The sequence below is a fragment of the Crocodylus porosus genome, unplaced genomic scaffold, assembly GCF_001723895.1.
Source record: "Crocodylus porosus isolate Cpor-Errol unplaced genomic scaffold, CroPor_comp1, whole genome shotgun sequence".
In the NCBI taxonomy this organism is placed as follows: domain Eukaryota; kingdom Metazoa; phylum Chordata; order Crocodylia; family Crocodylidae; genus Crocodylus; species Crocodylus porosus.
Genome location: NW_017728940.1, coordinates 6,763,812 through 6,783,322, shown reverse-complemented (window position 1 = coordinate 6,783,322; position 19,511 = coordinate 6,763,812). Strand labels below are relative to the sequence as shown.

The window sequence follows — 19,511 nt, the reverse complement described above, 5'->3', positions numbered from 1 at the left end:
GGTTCAGAGTAATCTGAGTTCTTGACTCTGCTCTGACCCTATTTGCAAATATACCTTTTGTGCTATCTAATGAGTGTGTGTCTGTGATTTTTGTGGCCTCCAGAGAAACGAACCGCTTTAAGCATCAGAACAAAGAGCAAGTCTCAGGTTGTAGCAAGGGGGGTTTATGTTGGATATTAGAAAAACCTCTCTCACTAGGAAGGCAGTAAAGCAATGGAAAAGGATACCCAGAGAAGTGATGGACTTTCCATCCTTGGAGGTTTTTAAGACCTGGCTAAATCAGCAGTTCCCAATCTGTGGTATGCATACTACCAGTGGTACACAGACAACCTATCAGTGGTATGTGTTAACAGATTTATTATAATTATTTTTATATGACAAAAACTTGCTAGCGGTACTTAAGGTTGTATCATTTTAAATAGATGGTCCATAATCTGTCAGAGTTTGGGAACCACTGGGCTATACAAAGCCTTGGCTGAGATGATCTAGTTGGGGATGGTCCTGCCTTGAGCAGGAGTTGGACTAGATGACCTCCTAAGGTCCCTTCCAATCCTAATTTTCTACGATTCTCTGAACCCTGGGCTTGTATAACAGGCAGGACAAAGATGACAAAAGATCTCAAGCAATGACATCCATGGGCGCGTCCAGACAAGCGCGCACGTGCCTCCTACCCCGTCTCAAACCCCTTTGAGGAGGGGCAACACGCATGTGTGGGAATGAAAAAATGTTCCGCGCACTGCAAGTTTGGGGGATGGGGCCAGGTCGGGCAACAATCGGGGGGGGCTGGGCTGGGGCCTGTGGGCCTTGCAGGGAGGGGTAGTAGCCCTTGCAGAGGCCATTTGGCCCCTGTTGGGGGGGCCGAGCCCCTTGTGTGTGGGGCATCAAAATATACGTCCATGTATTCATGAAACATGCATTTAGAGTTCACTTTATTATTATGATGAGACTTGATTTAACACTAGATATAGCAATAAAACATTGTCCAACTGATCACTGTCTGTGTTTCACTCTCTCTTTATAGCAGTCTTTTATTTTACTTGTGGAGGAACATGGATTTGGGGGTATTTTACAGAGTGACTGGAATTTTTTTTTTTTTTTTTAAATCAGGGATTTTTCAGTTTTCCAATAGGGAACACCAGCTTTCCTGTTAGTGGGACCAACGGCAGGACCTTACCTGCTCAGAGCTGGCACCTTGGACCCAGCTGGCTGTGGCTGACCTCCTGGCCAAATGGGGCCAAGAGGACATGGTTTGACAGTTCAAAGCAGACCACCACACCTGGAACATCTTCCGGCCAATAGGTGCCCAGATGGCCAGGCAGGGGGCAAATGTGGCAGTAGTGCTGCACAGAGGCCAACCCTACAACCACAATCCACTGGCAGCTGGCCCAGAGGGGCAGATGCCTCTACTGGCTATGCAGTCCCCATCTGGGTCTGGCAGGTGCATAGCAGGTCACAGCCAGGCAGCAGCCCCCACTGCTAGACTGCTGCAGTGGGTAGAGAGTGCAGGGAACTCTCAGGGTTGCTTCAGCAGTCCAGCTGGCACAAGGGGTAGTATCCCCAGGTACCAACTGGCTGGGCCCCAGAAGCTCCTGAGAACTAGTATAGCCCTTAGCTACTTGTCAGGGCAGATTTTATACTGCTGGGGACTGCACAGGTGCTGGCCCTGGGCTCTAGCTACCCCTGCAGATCCAGGAGGAGCCAGGCAGGGTTATTTTACCCCAAGTGGAACAATTTGCTCCACAACAAAGTGCACCTCAGAGCATGTGCGCTGAGGCAAAAAGCCCCAGCTCAAATTTGCACCACTTCTATTTGAGCTGCTGCAAGCACACATGCTTGCATGGGTGGATGTACCGCATGGGAGCAATGCTGAATGCACAGGTTTTGAACTCATGGGAATACTATTAAATTCAATTAGGCCATAGTCAGTCATAATAGGCCTGCCAAACATGACCCTTCTGCAGAAGAGAACCTGTCAGCTGGGCCACCACCATATGGAGGAGGAAATCAAAAGGGATATGGAGGTGTGTTACCGCTTTACAAGACTTCTGCATAAGCTCCTTGGGGTTGTTCTAGGCAGATAAGAGAAGGCCAGCGACAGAGGTATCAAAAGAGAGATGATGACTCAGAAAAATTAAAATACAGCATATCCCCATGGTTAGATGGTTGTCTATCAAAATAATAGAGCTAATCATCAAAATATTTAATAAACTATTAAGATAGCACTTCTTCTGTAGGACTGGAAGGTAGCTAAGAGACCTCAAGTAGATTACATTTAATTTTCATTAAAACTGTGTCATGTCTACACTTTTATTCCCAGTTCCTTCCCTGTAAAATAGCCTTCACAGCTCGGGAGCATTCCCTTACCTCCACTGCAACTTCAGGAAGGTCTTTGCTCTGAACCTGGGTTTAAGTCTGCTCCCTCAGGATGAACTCTGCAAAACTGCAATTTCCAAAGCTGAAAAATGCCCATTCTGCACAAGTTTTAAAGGACTATTCAGATAAAACACATTTGCAGCAGAGCTTGACATCAAATCAGGACAGCCTAATCAAATAACCAATAATCATCATTTCACATGTTATAGGCTTGACAGACAGAGTCTTGTATTTTGAACAACAATCCATTGCTGTTAGTCCTAGTTTTCCATAAGGCAGAAAATTCCCGGTAATGTGGGAAGATTATCCATACTTAAAAGAATACCCAGAATTTAATAGAGCTGTATTCCTAGGGTGTCCTCTTCCTTACTTCTCAGGCATACAGAGCAAATGCAAAAAATATGGCATATCTTAATGCTGAAGTTGATGGCCTAAATACCTTAACAGTGGGCACCGAACGATTAGAACCATGAACATTGCTATGAACTATGGAATGCCTGTCAGTACTAATGTCGCCCACCCTTGTATACCCAAGCATGGTGTATAGGCACGTACAGCCAAAAGTATTAAATGGAAGTCATCTTCTTCTTTACTAGCAACCAGGTTTGGGACCCATACAGGACCATGGCAGAGCTGGAGATACTGAACAACCTGATTTAGTTGGAAAAGCAGCAATTTATTTATTTATTGACTGATTGATTTGGGGGGGGGGGCAGGGTGTTTGCATGAAATTATGGCTAGAGACAGCCAAAATATATTTTGAGTGTTATGGTCAGTGTTCACTATTTCAGAACCTAAGATACTTGTTTTTAAAAAAACATGTTGCAAGACCTTTCCTTCACAACTGATTGTTCTGATTTACACCAAGGTTAAGACTTTTATCTTGGGCATCTTATTTCATTTACTTATATTAACCTAATCTTGTTTCTTAGAAATGAGGACTATCAGGCTAGCCTACCTTTGTTCAGGAGCTATTTCCTTAATCATGGATTCACAGAACAAATCTTAGAGAATGTTTGTTAGCTTCAATCTACCATGCTACAGTGTTTGGGTAGTCAGGCTTTTCTACTTTTTAGATATCCAACAGCTTGCATAAACTCATCTACAGTGAAAAGGTGACAATGAATGAGAAGGTAAGTCAAAACTGGGGAGGAGTCTTATTTATTCATAGTGACCTATTCATTTGTATCATTAAGACGTGAAAACACTGCCTCCATTCCTGAAGTTTGCTCTGGCTAGATATTGGGCTACCATTTTTTTTCTTCACTCTTGTTTTGTTTAAGTTAATTCCAGCCAAGTCTCTAACTTTCTAGTAGATACACTTCACATGTCTTGCTTTCTGAAGCTGTTCCACTTCTTCTTAGCTTTGCTAAATCGTATCTTCTTTAGCTTTAAGTAGGCAATTATTCAGATATGAAAGTCTCTGGGCATTTCCACTGTTCTCCAATTCCTTGGTAGTTTTATTTAATTGTGTTGATCTCTGCTGGCCCTCAGATCTTCCACATCTTTGCTCATTCATGATAGAGCAGACCTACTGGCAATGACTTTACAGGCTACCACCTATAATCAACCACCTTAACAACAAGAGAGTCCTCCTCAGGGTGGCAATATTTTTATTTTAATTCCAGAACTTTGGTAAAGTTTCTCTGATAGCTGTCTATTTGATACAGGAATACAAAGAAGGGTCTTTCTTCAAAGAGGAAATTTTGTTTTTTTATGGACTTCAGGAGGTATCCGCCGTACCATTTGCAATCTGGTATTAATATTGCTACACATCCAAAAGATATCATGTGGAGATATTTACATAATGAATGTTGCCTAACCTGCATCACCCATCCATATTTTTGCACATAAGTAATCCTGAGCCCAACTATTTCTGCAATGATAGTGAGCTTGTGGATTTGTCCTGTCTATATCACTATAGGAGAAATTATGAGGAGACTACCCTTTGGCCTATTCCTTGAAAACTTCTTTATCATCTTTACTATCAATACCTGAAAAGAAAAAGGTATTTTAGTCGTATTCTGACACTAAAACATCATTTCTTTTACTCTGGAGCATCATTTCTTCATATACAGTTTTTTCCAACTAGATTTGGATGCAAAAAGTACACAACAGGCCCCCATCCTGGCTTGAGGTATCAAAAAGTTAGCTGATAAAAACTCACTCCCTTGATTTCAAGCATCTCTTGCTGAGCCAGCTGTTACTTTCATTCTCTGTATTAAACCTTGAGGAACAGAAGAGGACAAGCGTAAGTTGACTTCTCAAAGCAATGAGGAAGGTTTCTTGCTTTCTTATCAATAATATGTTTCCAGACATCTACTGGAAATAGAGCAGTGAGCTTGGCAGTCCATAGTATGATACAGGTTGTTCTTCATGTTTCTTCCTGAATCACATATGGGAGCTAGTATAGGTATTGAAGATGATATTGAAGACTATCTTCTCTAAACCCAAGATGCAGCTGGTAAATAATATGAAGAATGAGGGAGTCTAATACTGGATCTGAACCAAACATTTTTGAACCAAAATACTGGTTTGCTTCAAATTATGGCTAGAAGCAAAGTAAGAATTATGCTGGTTGTATTCATGGAATCAATTTCTCCAGAAGACAAATCAACATTTCTTTTACAAGAAGTATACTAATATTTGGCATATGATTGTCTGCAGAAGCAAAGACAGTCTGTGATGCTAACCTAGATGCACAACTTTTGACAGCAGTCGTCTTTTCCAGTTTTCAGTGGTGGCTGCTGGGCCCTTTGCAACGTTATGAAAGGGCTGTCCATACAACATTAAATGCATATTTCTTTTACTTGAAAGGGGAGAAGATAAGGAGAGCATTTATGAATATTCAGATAGAAGTAAGACGTCCAAGAAGGGAGTACTGTGTATTGAAAATGCTGCATAACTGCAGCTGAAGTATCTCTGGATAATTCTCCCCGATGATACCTTCATTAAGTCTCCAGAAGGTTTACTGTCAGACTGAAGTCTTGGGAAGAAAACTGCTGTAATAATAAATTTCAGCATTTTCACTTGGAATTTTGATCTCCTTAAAGATATGCAAAGCCTGAGATTTAAAATGCATGCATTGCTTCTCTTTGTATCACAGAAGGTTTTGTACCTTTTTGAAAAAAAAAAAATCTTTCTCCACTGAGAGTTTTATCTTTCCACTATAAAAAGAGATGTACTACTACACTCTTCACAATCTGATGTCAGAAATAGTGCTGCTGATTATACAGGTTTATTTTAACTTACTTCAAAGGAAAAGATTAAACTTCTCCATGGTGATAGAGGTGTAAATTTTTCCAAATTTCTTTCTTGATTTTCTTGAGGTCATATTTTCTGCAGCAGTTCACTCCCATGGTATAGATGCACATAGGGTTTCCAACCCTCCAGAATTGCCCTGGAGTCTCCTGGAATTAGATACAATTTTGCAGGAGACTGCTGAGAGTCACCTGGGAGATAAATGACAGGGCATTCATTAAAATAAATGCTCCTCTTCACAGAAATCTTTAGTAAGGCGAAAGATTTTTGCAATCTGAAGAGAAAGCAGAGCATATATAATGTTGAATTGGATTTATACAGTAGTCCAGTGGGTTTCTAAAATGTAATACTAATGTGCATTTGCCTTCCTGACGTAAAGTCTATGCATAATCCATAACTGATATAAGCAAGCATGAAGGCACGTTCACGTTGCGTCACAAGCATGTTGGTGTTCTAGAAACCTCCTGGAATAGATACAAACAGAGTTAACAACCCTAGCTGCACATTACCTTTAAAACATGTGAAATGCTCTAAAGACAGGAGTGTACACACACACAGGCAGGAAAAGACAAGCTATGTTCCCTCCGAGCATCTCAGAGAGAATCCCCTTCAGGCAAGGGCTATCTTCAGCTGGTGGTAGGCAGCTTGTGCTGCAATTATGTCAGTGTGCTCCACAAGACTTAACATTAGCAATTTACAGTCCTTCATTATCCAAGGAGGCACCACGCCCAGAGTGGACTAGCTACCACCCAGAACTCTACGGACCTGAACTGACAACTGGGGACAGCCAGACAACAGAGGCCCATCGTGTTGCCCCTTGCTGCTTGGGCAGCTTACCCCCACCCTTGCTCCCACAACCTAAAGCAGTCTGCACTGCTCAGATTGCTGCACCTATCCAGGGAGGGGAGTACTTCCAAGAGTCACTGGGCAGCAAGATGGGGGTGATCCAAGGAGCATGAGCTGATTGGGGCAGTGTGGGGGAGGGGGCTCTGCTTTCCACCTTGGCCTGTATAGCCACTAGACAACTTGCAAGCAGGGCAGGCATGGGACAGACTTGCTGTTAATTGTAATGTGCGACTACACCCTCAGATGAAGGCCCACCCTAAACTGCCTCTAAGACTGAAGACTTAGGAGCTTTAAAATTGGACAGTTTTCCAGACAATTCCAGCCTGGGTCTTCTAATTCCTACAAAGATCAGCAATGGCCTAACGTGCCATCTCAATGCTGGAATCTATAGGGACAGCAGCCTCAGAAGCAACTGCTGAGTTGCAACAGTCTGAAGATCTCTCAGTGGATTGCCTTTGCCCTAATCCTTAGCGACTGCCTTGTCTCTGTGCTCCCCAAAAAGCTTACCAACAAAATGTTTGGAAACCCAGGATAAAATCTAATGTATTTCCAGTTTCTCTGAGATACATTTTTGTAAGTTCTGAATGGAAAGACAATCAGAATCAGGTAATGCATCAATCCTAGGAAACCTGCTTACAAGTCTCCCGCTTGTAGAAAAACCTTCACAATAAGAATCTGCAGTCACTACTCTCCAGGGGGACCCAACTGGGGTGTGGTGCTGCACTTACCACCGCGTCTTTCCACAGTATAGCTTGGTAGCTCTCTTATTCCCTGCGGCCCTGGACCCCTGTGGAGTCTAGATCAGCATCTCTCAACCCATGGGTCACAATCCAAGAGTGGGTTGCAAAAATATATGAAAGGGTCATGAACAAACTTTAAAAAATGGATCAACAGACTTTAAAAAATGGATTCTCCTTTAAAGAAGAAAAATGTGGGAAACCGTGGCTTTACCATTGCAGGCTGGCAGAGCTCCAGCCGGAAAGGGGTTGTTTGGGGACTCGCTGCACCACACACTGGGGGGCTGGGGCCTGGAGGCCACAGGTTGGGAGTGAGGGCTGCTGGGTTAGGACTGGCCATTGCTGTTTACAAATGGGTCCTGGTACAAAAAAGGTTGAGAACCACTGGTCTAGATCACCCCATGGGAGCAACAGTCAGGGGAATTTTTTTTTTTACGTCTCCAAAGCAAGTAAAAATCCTCCCCTATCTCAGCATCCCCTCCCATTCCCTCTGTGCTCAGTGGCATCACCCCTTCCCTCCACTCCCATTTCCTACTCCCTGTTTCCAATTACATCTCTGAGCAGAGGAAGGGGAGACCCGCAGACTATTGCTGCATTCCCCAGTTAAAGCAGGGGCAAGGGGAGTCCCAGAGCCGGTCCTGTCACATTCAAGACAGAGCTACAGGAAGCAGCTGCACAGAGTGGGGCTCAGCCAGGGACAGTGGCAACAGCAGCAGGCACATTCTCCCTGTGTCCAGTCCTCCCAGGTGTTCCCTGCTAGCCTGGACGCAAGTGCAGGGAGGCAAAAAGACTTGCCGCAATTGCTGTTCGCAGCAGAACCCAATTCCCTGCACAGGCAGCATCCTGCAGTCCCGGCTGCAGCAGCTGAGACAGCAGCAGCAGGCTCTCTTCTTGTGCCCAGAGGCGTAAGTACAGACGTGAAAGTAGGGAATGGGAAGGGAAGCACCACTGAGCACTAAGAGGAACAGATGCTTTGAGGACTTTAAAAAAACAGTCCAACTCCCTGGCTGCTGCTCCCATGGTGTAGTCTGTCTGCCTCAGTTGGCAAGAGAAGAAACCAGGAACAGGGATGCAGCCATTTCTACAGCACTAGTCACTGCTCCCACACCCCAGTTTTCAAAATCCTGGATCTGCCCATACTACTGTATCTAAACTTAATCCAAGTGGTGATCTTATTCTCCTTCTGTGGGTTAAACAGAAATACTTTACTTGATTAATATGACTATGTTTTTCACTTAAATGGTGACTGCAAGCTGATCTCAGGCATAGTAGCAAAAGACATGCAAGTAAAGCTTGATAGGTAACTTCCATTTCACCTTAATTGCACCACATAAACTAGAAAGAATTACCTAGCTATTTTTCACCTTAACATTTTCTTTTTCTTGAGGACAAAGAGATGGGGAGGAGGTATTAAAGATGGATTTCTTTTATAAAGGTAACTCTTGTGGAATTAGTCTTCCACTTGTGCTTAATGCTGGGAAGCTTAGTGCAGAGTGAAATGTCTTGCTCTAAGCTCCAACTTTAGAGATTTCTCCTTTTCTTTACAATATCTAGGAGGAGATGCTGTCTCAATATCTAGGGGAAGATTCTGTACTGTCTCTAACTGCTGATTACTAACAATATTCTTCACCACTCCCTGGGCCAAACTCCTGAGAGAAGAGAAAGAGGCCCTGCGAGGGGGAGAGAGCACATCCAGAGGAACTGAAACAACCGTCAGCAGACATGCATCCAGCATATCTCCCTAAGGAAAATAGCCACTTCATGACCTCCTGGGGGAACTTCTGGAAGTTGGACAGGAGAGGAGGTAGGTCCGTCTCCCAGTCAGCAGATCAGGGCCAAGTTGGTATAGACTGCGCAGAACAAAGAGTGAACCAGAAAGCCAGAGAAGAAAAATAAGGGAAGGGGGGTGGGGGGAAGGCAGGGAGGTTTGCAGGAGCTGGCACTTCGTATGGCAGCTGAAACAGTTTAGAGCAGAGCTTCTCAACTTTTTTATACTCAAGGCACTCCCCTCCATAACTTTTCTGAATTTAGCAGCACTCCATTTCAGAAGCTAATTTCTTTATTACACCGATTACTTCTCTGTACCCTGAGGCCCCCCCTTCCTGTAAAGGATCTCATGGAACTCTGGCTGAGAATCAAAGCACCACAAGCTAATGAACAGCAAATGCAGTCCAGTGCAGACAATTAATGAATCTCAGAGAAGAGAATGTAAAGAGGAAGCCCTCGTGTTCCCTTTTGGACTCTCACAGCATGCTGCCATCTGTCTATGTTCACAGTGTAATCATCAAGCACAGTGGGCCCTAACCTTGAATACAATTTTGGAATATTAGAATAAATACCACATTACTTTTAGAGCCTGGTGCAATTTTTTGTGCAAAAGTTTTGATAGGAACTGGAATTATTTATAGCACTTTGAATGTTTAAATGTTGTGCAAACATGACAGATCTTGCCTCACAGCATGTGTGGGCAGGAGTATGTTACTGCCCCCACTTCATAGAGCTGGAAGCTAGAATAGTTGAAATAATTTGTCTGAAAGTCAGTGCAGAGCTGTGGTAGAATACAGGATGCCAACAGCTCAATTATCATTCAGATAGCTGATGATGTTTCCTCAAGCTTATTTTAACTTATCCTGCTTGGTACTATGCACACTTAGAATCATAGAAAATTAGGGAACGGCCCTCAGGAGATCATTTAGTCCAACCCCCTGCTCAAAGCAGGACCATCCCCAACTAGATCATCCCAGCCAAGGCTTTGAACTCCTGGGTTTTAAAAGCCTGCAAAGATAGAAATTCCACCACCTCTCTGGGTAACTTGTTCCAGTGTTTTACTACCCTCCTAGTGAGAAAATTCTTCCTAATATCTAACCCAAACTTCCCTTACTGCACTTGCAGTTTGCAAACTTTAAAAGTAAGGAAACTGGTCTTTAAAAAAACTTTACATTTCAGTTAAAAAAACAAAACAAAAAAGAAGACCTACTCTTTCCACTATCTACCCCCTCCCTGGCCCCAGGCTACAGATGAGAGGGCAAGCATGACCAATACACCACAGCTACTCCTCTGGGGACTTGCACATGGGCACCCAGAGCCACCTGCCCCCACAGCCACTCCCACAAGCAAGGAGAGCATGGGAGGAGAAATGAGATGAGCCCAATGGAAATGCACAGCTCCCATCCCCTGCCTGCTCATGGCAGAGTGCACTCCTCGAAACGCAGGGGTGGATGGTGGGCAGCACCAGAAGTGAGTCCCCAGAGGAGCAGCCATGTGTGCTGTTTGTTGAAGGGTGCTGGAGTTGGCACTTACCTCTTCCCACAAGGGTCGGGCATTGCAACTCCCTTAAAAAGATCTCACAGCAGCTCATCCTCATCTTATGGTAAGCAAGAGATGGTTTCTCGTCTTCTCAACAATCTCAGCATGGACTCTGCCTGTGTGCTGGCTTGTAGCAGGGATTTATTCCTCAGGTTGCTATGGGGAGACCCTGACTTCCCTCAGAGATTCAGTTGGCTTCAGTGAAATGTATTTTTGGGGGGGTTTTTTGTTACAATGCAAGTTGTGAGAAGAGAAGTCACAAACTTAGGGGAGGTGAGCCTTTGCAAGCTGTACCCCGCTCCACCACCCTCTACCATATCTGGCCTGATCTCAGTAGAGAGAAATTCCACATAACCTGTTTAACTCTCTCAGGATGGACCTTACCCACATGCCAGTTGGGAGGCAGGCCTGCTTAGTCTGTCATATCTGCAGGGATGGGGACAAGGAACCTCCTTCCTCAGAAAGTCTTTTATTATTGAATTTTGACAACTATCATGGGCACAGCCAATTCTCATAAGTAAACAGAAAAAAGCAAGCTAGGTATGTATTTACCTTGCAGTATTTCTACCTGGCTGAACTACTACAAGCACAGAGTCAGCATAAAATATGGATCAATGGCAGAATGGCAGGAGGCTTCAAACAGGATTCTACAAGGCTCTATACTGTGTACAACCCCATTTAACATTAATCATTTACTAATGATTTGGATATAAGGAGAGCTCCTTGACCAAATTTGCAGATGGCACAGAACAGAGAGCTGGCAAACACTCTAGAAGACAGGAGTAGAATTCTAAAGGATCTCGACACACTGAAGAATTGGGCACCGGACAATAAAATTAAATTCAACAAAGACAAATCTAAGGTGCTACACCGAGGGAAGAAAAAACAAATGTACAAATACAGAATGGAAGTTAACTGGCTAGACAGCAACATTGCTTAAAAGGATCTGGGGATTTTACTAAACAGTGCAGATTTAATCTCAGAAATAAACTTCCTATCATTACAGTAGGAGTGTGGAACAAGCTCCCCAAGGAAGACGTGGAATCTGCTTCATTGGATGCTTCAGGAAAAGTCTAGATAGGTATTTTCTTGAATAGTACAGAAATAGCACATTGTTAATACAGGGAGTTGGAACAGGCTATTCTTGAAATCCCTGCCAACCTTTTATTCTATGATTTCATTATTGTGAAGGTGAAGTTCCCTATGAAAGTATCACCAATAGCTGTCTATGGACCCAAAACCTAGACAATATTCAGGCAAGGTACCATGTCCTATGCACCATCAATGGCAACTGTTGGGAATCTGATAATGAACCAATACAGCAATTAGAACTGGACTTATGGAGGTGTGAAGTCATTAATACTTACTGCTAGGCACCTTTTGAGCACTGCCTGCTTGAGGTAAGGCTCCCATGAACCAGGGACTGATTATCAGAATTACTGATAAGATCAGGAAGCAACACTCACCTGTACCAGAATGGAAGCAGCCACAAAGCTGTCCTCAGTTAACCTGGTTACATCAGAATAGGAACAACCCTGAAAATCCCTCCAATATCTGGACTGTAGTTGTATGGTGGACAGTTGATACTACAGATCTCTGTTATCTAAGCATAATTCTTGGTAGTGGTTCAAGAGGAAAAAAAGGTCCAAGCCAATAAAAAAAAAAAATGGGACATTTTATTGAAAATCTTTTGAAGAACCCATGCAAGTCCGGCTCCTAAAAGAGATACTGGGAGGCAGAAAAATCTGGATTGTTCTTCCTGGGGGCCGTGGCCTGCCTGCAGTTACCACAGAGACAAAAAACACCCCATAGTGAAGACAGTCTGACATGGAGGGGATTTTATCTAATACAAAACAAACTGCATTCTTGTAGAGGTTGATGCTACAATGGCCACAAACTCCATCTCTGAATTACCCTGGGGAGAGTCTTTCATCTTTGATTCTGCTGCTTAAATGCTTTTCACCAGCCTGGATTGCCCTGCCATTTCTTTTTCTAGAGGTTAGAGGTGTCCAGGTGCCACATCCAGATACGAAAGGAAGTTCCAAGACAGCTTTGCCATAAACCTTTCTAGTAGCTCTTGAAAAACCAGTAGGTCCCTGTTTCCCAAGATTCAACATGACAGTCAGGAACTTAGGTCACCAAAATTATTAGCTGTTTTTTATAAGTGCAGTGGAGCCCTGGCAATATAGTTACATTCTGAGGCTAATCCATCAATCTCAAAAAGTACTCAAATGTCTAGTCATTACAGCAATGTCTATGCACCTTGCAATCTTTAACATATTTATCCACACAACACACACCATGTCAGGTTCAAAAATAACATTTTACAAATAGGCAAATGAGCCACAGGAGGATGAAGGGACCTAACTGTGGGCACAGATGAAAGATGCGACAAAGCAGGCAATTAGCCTGGGACTTAGAACATGTGGGTTTAACGTCCTCACCACTGAGCCATCTGAGCTATAATTCAATTTCATTTAATAAAAGTTGTTTTGGTACTGGTAAAGCTAATAAACTGGATGACTAAGTTCTCATGTTCAATAACTAATTCAAAGGAATCATCTCCAAGAAAAAGAGAGAGACTGATTGATGCCCCAAACACTCTGAAGACAAACAAGGAGGCCACCTTAATCCCAGTTTTGGAATAATGTAGCTATTTTGATTTGCACTCATCCACATGTCAAACAGGGCAAGGTGGTAGACTGGTTAAGGCATCTCTCCCTGGCTCAAAAGGTGAAAGTCCACACCTTGCTCTGGACTCGTAACAAAGGCCAACCCCAGATGACTCAATTAAAAATTGGCACCTGAGTGATCATTCAGGGTGAGGAGTCGAAGGCAGCCAGATATAAGGCTTGCAATATCACTTCCTTGTGTACCATTGGCTATGCTAGCTTAATGGGCCCGTAAATTCAGAACTTTTGACATATACCAGAGTTTACAGTTATCAGTCAAAGCAGCCTATAGGTTTCCCTGGAAATGCTACATGGATCTTGCAGATCTTTATGTGGGATTCTACCCTTAAGTGTTATAAAATTACCACCACATAAAGATATCTAAAGGGTTCTTTAGTACCATATATTAGAGAGATATTTTGAACAGGAACATAAATGTTTGAGTTTTAAACCACCAGTTAGGTCAGGAGTTGGCAACACACAACCTACAGAACCACAAGGCTCTGATTGTGCTTGTGACTGTGCCAGGGCCGGGCAGTGAGACGTTGTGCAGGGGGCAGGAAGCTGAAAGCTGCACTCACTGTCACTGCCACTTCTCCCTGCCAGCCCCTCACTCCAGCTGTGGCATGGAGCTCCTCACCACTGGGGAGCGGTGCCCATGCTGCTGCCAAGAGATTGGGGGAGTGGGGGGAAAAAAGAAAAAAAAAAAAAAAAAAATCAGCTGGAGCACAGCTTCCAGATGCCTAGCCCCATCTCAGTTCCCCACCAGCTAGCAGCTGCACCTGCATGACAGCCAGAGAACAGGGGGTGGAGAGAAGTGGCAGTGACACAGGTACAGATCCCAACTGCCTGGCCTCTGCTACTCTTGTGCCACTCAGTCCCCCTGGCCCACATCAGACCAAAGTTGGGTTGTTCTGGCCAGTGACTTGTAAAAGATTGCCAGCCACTGATACATGTATCAGATCAAAGTAATGTGCCACTCTTCCCCCTCAACACAACAATTAAAAGAACATTCCTATCATGGAGTAACTCTGGCCCCTTCTCCAAGAGATAATTAAGCACACTGCATATGAAAAACCAAAAATAAACCCCATCTATTCTTCTCATAAGTACTCAGTACCCTGTGTTTGTGCTGAGATTCTGTTTTGTTTAAAGGGCCCTATTCCTGTTCTGTGCTGCGTCCCACCTTCTTCAGATTGTAATCCTTTCCTGCCAGGGAACATACAAGAGGATGGCATACAATCATAGAAAACTAGGGTTGGAAGGGACCTCAGGAGGTAACCTGGTCTAACCCCTTGCTCAAAGCAGGACCATCCCCCAACTAGATCATCTCAGCTAAAGCTTTGTCTACCCAGGTCTTAAAAACCTCTAAGGATGGAGATTCCACCACCTCTCTACATAGTCTGTCTGTTGCACTGCTTCAGCACCCTCTTGGTGACAAAGTTACCTAATATCTCCTAATATCTAACCTAAGCTTCCCTTGCTACATAAAAATACTACATTAAATTAAAAAATATATTAAATTAGTATATCTATGTTAACAAAACTCTTGTGAGGTTGCACATCCTTCTACAGGCATAAACAAAAAAACTTCCACCAATTCAACCTCCACAGAAAAAGAATGCCTCACAAATAACATTATCTATTTCAGCCCTCTAAAACCTCTGATACAAGATGCTCCCTCAGAGAGGCCTAGGTAAAGCACATCCTCAGGGTCAATACACCAAGCCTCTACTGAACTAAGCACGAGAGTAAGATTCAGTCTGGGACTTGCTTCTAAACATGACCCGATACCAAACCCCTTTAGTTTAAACTGGCGGAACATGAGGACGTTACTGCAAAAAGCTCCAGCTGGTCTGCTATGGCTGCATATAGGAAGAGTGAAAGACATTCAGCCTCTTTCTGACTGCCTGGAGCAGAATTACATAGACTAGTTATTGCTTCAGCCAAACAGGAAGATATTGCCATTGCTACATTAAGGGGAGAACAGAACCAAAGATTTCAATCCCTGAAAAAGGTAGGGGTGCACTGATAGAGATTTTTGGGGCCGATACCAATAGCCAATTTTTAAGGAGTCATACCAGCCGATACCGATCCGATTTCCGATACCAGCCCGGCAGCTTGAAGACCACTGTGCAGCTGATAAGTCTGGTGTGGGGGAAGGGGAAGGGGAAGGGAAGTGGCATGGGGGGGGCAGATGAAGGCCCCCATGGTGAGGGAGAAGTGGGGCTGGGGCTCCCACCACCACGGTGCTCATCTAGGAGCTGCTGGTTCAGCAGCTCTCACCTCTGCTCCTGCATTGGGGGGAGGGGGAGAGGGTGCCCCACCCCCACCCTGCCCCGCACAGATCCAGGGGCACTCTCCTACCCCCATGCCCTCCTGGACGAGCAGCAGAAGCAGCAGCAAAAGCCACTGGGTGAGCACTGGACCAGCAGCTCCCAGATGAGCAGCATGCAGTGGCCGGTCCCCGCTTCTCCCCCACCCCCCAGATGAGCCACGATTCCATCCTGTGCCCACCCTGCCTTGGCTGAGAAGCGCTGGCCCCAGGCCCTGCCCCAGCCCCACTCCTCCCTCACCACGGGGGCCTTGATCTGCCCCCCCACGCTCCTTCTCTCCCCCATCCCCTTCCACCACACCAGAATTACAAGCTGCTGGGATGTGTTCCTCACTGCCTATATGCTACGCTGTGGCTGCATGCATGCACAGGTATTTATCAGCCAAATTATCAGCCACATCAAGCCCATTTCCAATATGATCAATTTTCTTTATATCGGTACCAATTTGATATTGGACCAATGTATCGGTGCACCTCTAGAAAAAGGGGAAAGAAGGAGAATAGCTGAACCAGACAGCCTGGATCAGAAACCATGCATTTTACTTTGCTTAGCCTCAGCTGCAGTAGTGGCAAGGGCTGCAAAGTACATAGCAAAGAGAAGGGAAATATTGCCAAGATAGTATGCAGGCCTCAAGGCAGCACAACAAAATAAGAAGGTGCTGAACAATATACATCACCCATCACACACAGCTGTATTAATTACTCTGTTCCTCTTACAAGTGGGGACAGGAAACAGCACCAATCCTAGAGAGTAAGGATGAGTTATGGGCCAGTGAAAATGTGTATTAATTGCATCAATTTCTTTTGCCTTTAACAATGAACAAAATTAACTGTGGACTATTGTTCGACTCTGGAAGCTGGTATGTCAGAAGTTAAAATCTTGAACCTACTGAAATAGATGCACTATCCTTCACAATGTACCGAGTCTGACAGTGAAAAGAAGTCCAACAAAATGTAAAAAACACTTGCAAAGATGCCAACAAAGAAAGTAAGCATCCCTGTGTGCCACTAAATCACTCTCTCAAAAGAAAAGTGAACATTAATGGAACCACTCCCAAAGTCTGACTAGTACCTGTAAGAAAACTCAAACTGATTATCCAGTGCTAGCTGGAAAGAAGAAAGTCACATTGTTTTATATGTATATAAGGCCAAGAGTTTGGAAAGAAAAAAAAAAGAAAAAAAAAAACTGTTTTCAATGTGGGGCCCTATTAAGCCACTTTGGCAATAATGCAAAGATACAGTCAATACGAGAAAAATTTTATGACCACAGAAAATTGAAGCCCATCCTGCAGCTTGAGAAAGTATGTTTCAAGTCTGCCAAACAAATAATGAAAAAAAAATAGTTACAGAGCAAATCTGCTTGACAGGAGCCTACCTGCCAGATATTTTGTACAGTTTATAAAGTCATAATAACACAGAGAATTTATGGATTTTCCAGCTGAAACCAACATTCAGTAACTGAATTGATGCATCAGGAAAGGAACTCATTGGTAAGAAACTGCATATTCTGACATCACTGAATGAAGACTGCGATAAATGAATCTCAAAAATGCAAGAGAAGAGAGCAAAGCTCACTATGACGGAAAATGTATCTAGATAATCAAGCAACTCTTCAGCCCTCTTTGTGCCTTAGGGCAATGGTAAGATTCTCCAGATATAGAACCCAATTTTCTTCTTGATATTGACCACAAGGAAAATATTATTCTCGACTGTCTGAGGAGAAAGTTAATTCAAAGATTTCCCAAAGAACAACTAGATGTCTTCTGTATCTCCTTCAAGTGCTGCCATACTGCAGAAAAATGTATGGAACAGGTGTCCATGGACTACTTTCCATTCTTTTCTAGGGGAACAGCTGGAGCCACAACATGACAAGCCAATGGAGTCAACCACCTGCAGTAACTCTTAAGCAAGTTGTGTTTTACAACTTATTTTCAAGAAATGAAGGACTGCAAATGTGAGTAACATCATACAAGAGATTAATAAAAATCCATATCCTCTATCAAACATTGTATAAAGCTATCCACAGACAAGAACAGAACTAAAGAATAGTGCACAGGTTCTGAAAATAACTGTAGCCTCCAGTTATTTGGTGCATAACCTAAGAGTTGTGATTTCTAATGCTTCCAAACTGGTAAGTAATACTGGTAAGTAGGAACTATTACTGCACATGCAAATTAAGGACAATACTGCTTAGTAAAAGCTGATCCATTACTGTCAGCATAGTGTCCATCACTATGAGATAACCCAGGACAGTATGTAGAAAATACACTGTAGGCACTCCTCCTCTGTGACTCTGAAATGCCAGACAGTACCACTGTCCTACACACCTATGTAAGAAACATCTGCCAGAAATTAACAGAATTCAGAAGAAAGCAGAATTAGAGTTTAAACCTTACCAAGATATAATTCCTGTCAACACAGCTGAAGATGAGGAAGTAATCATTACCATATATATGCATACTGGTTGCTCCATCCTCTTCTTACAAAACTGTTCCTTGATGTTTGAAAAGCTTAAGGGATTGTTAAAAGAATACATTAGGAATATGCCATCTTTCTGAGAAGCAACTATCAAATACTTCTGCATGAAAAGTACAAAAGGAGGACATGTAATGACAAATTTATGAAGACCCACACGTACTTCTGATAGCTTCTGTGTTCACACAGCAATACATTTAGGATGAAATTCTAGCTCTTTGAAGCCCATAGCAAAGCTCCAATCGTTTCAACAGAGCTGGGATATCATCCTTGGCATCTCATGTTGAATTTGCAAATCAAGAACCGCTGGTCTGCAGGGAAAGCACAACCATGTCCCTTCATCCTAGAATGAATCTCAAGGTAAGTCTGATTTAGCTAGCTTATTGAAAAGTATCATGAAATCATAACTCCAGTGAACTGCAAAATAAAAAGGATGTGATGATATTGCCTGAGGAATGTTATAAATATCCACCAAATCATAAAGGAGAGAAGATATTCATTGCAAATCCTAAATTTTCTCAGAAGGCAGAAATCTTATAAAATGTATCAGGATGTTGTTCTCTGACTGGTTTGTAAGACAGAATGTTACTACTGACATTTCCAACCCAGCAACGGTTTTAAGCAGTACCTCTGACTCAACAGTTTGTAGTAAAACAGAGCTTTAATTTTAACTTCTGTCCCTAGCCATGATGTTACACATAAACCAGTTTAAGTGACTGGAAACTGGTTTAAACCTGTAACAGAATGGAAGTTCAGCAGACATAAACCACTTTCAAAATGGCCAAAACTGGTTTACGGAACCACTGGATCCAAAGCTGGTTGGATGCAGTATCAGACTTAACTGATGTAAGTTAAACCGGTTTATGGAGCTTCTGTCCCAGATCCCCACCTGACTTAAGTTAGCTCACAATCACTCAGCATCCCAGAATGTTTTGCAGACCTGGGCTGTGCTGTCTGCTCCAGTGGAGCACGGCTGGCCCTGCCCCCAGCTGTCACAGAGCTGAGGCACTAAAGCCTTTGTTCCCGAGCCTGTTTTCTGCCTGCACCTCTCAGACTAGCAGGACAGGGGGCAAAAGAACAAAACCCCCAACCCCCCATGGCCCCGGGCTATACAGCAAGGGGAGGAAAAGCCCCCCGTAGGGGGCTATCTTGCAGCCCAGCGAGCCAGGCTAGGATCAGCTCAGTTCTGCCTCCTAGAGAAGGAGAAATGCACTCCTCCCTGCTCCCACCTGGTACTCACTCCCCTAGCTGGGGTCCACCTGGTGCTGGGGGCTGGGGGAAAAGTACCGACTGGAGGATTTTTCACCTCCCTGCAGCTTGGAGCCAGGCTAGGATTGCCTCAGCCCTGCTCCTTTCCCAGCCATCCATCTCCAAACAGATAACTGAGGAGGGGGCAGGACTGAAGCAACCCCAGCCTGGGTTTGAGCTGCAGAGAAGCAAAAAGCCCCCTGGTAGATGCTTTCCCCCATGACAGTCAGACCCTGGCTGGGGAAGGGCTGGTGTCAA

The 19,511-nt window shown here is 43.8% G+C and overlaps 1 protein-coding gene across 4 annotated transcripts in view; it reads right to left on the bottom strand.

Annotated features, from left to right (window-relative positions):
* SCMH1 (sex comb on midleg homolog 1 (Drosophila)) overlaps positions 1 to 5,814 on the bottom strand; it is a 132,716-nt gene extending 126,902 nt beyond the window's left edge. For 2 of the 4 annotated variants that reach the window (XM_019548037.1, XM_019548039.1), the window contains exon 1: positions 2,365 to 2,458. The gene's annotated coding sequence lies outside the window, so the exon portion shown is untranslated. Of the gene's footprint in view, positions 1 to 2,364; positions 2,459 to 5,625 lie in introns of those variants that run through there. The other 2 variants (XM_019548036.1, XM_019548038.1) reach the window with 2 other exon arrangements.
* Positions 5,815 to 19,511: the final 13,697 nt, after the last annotated feature.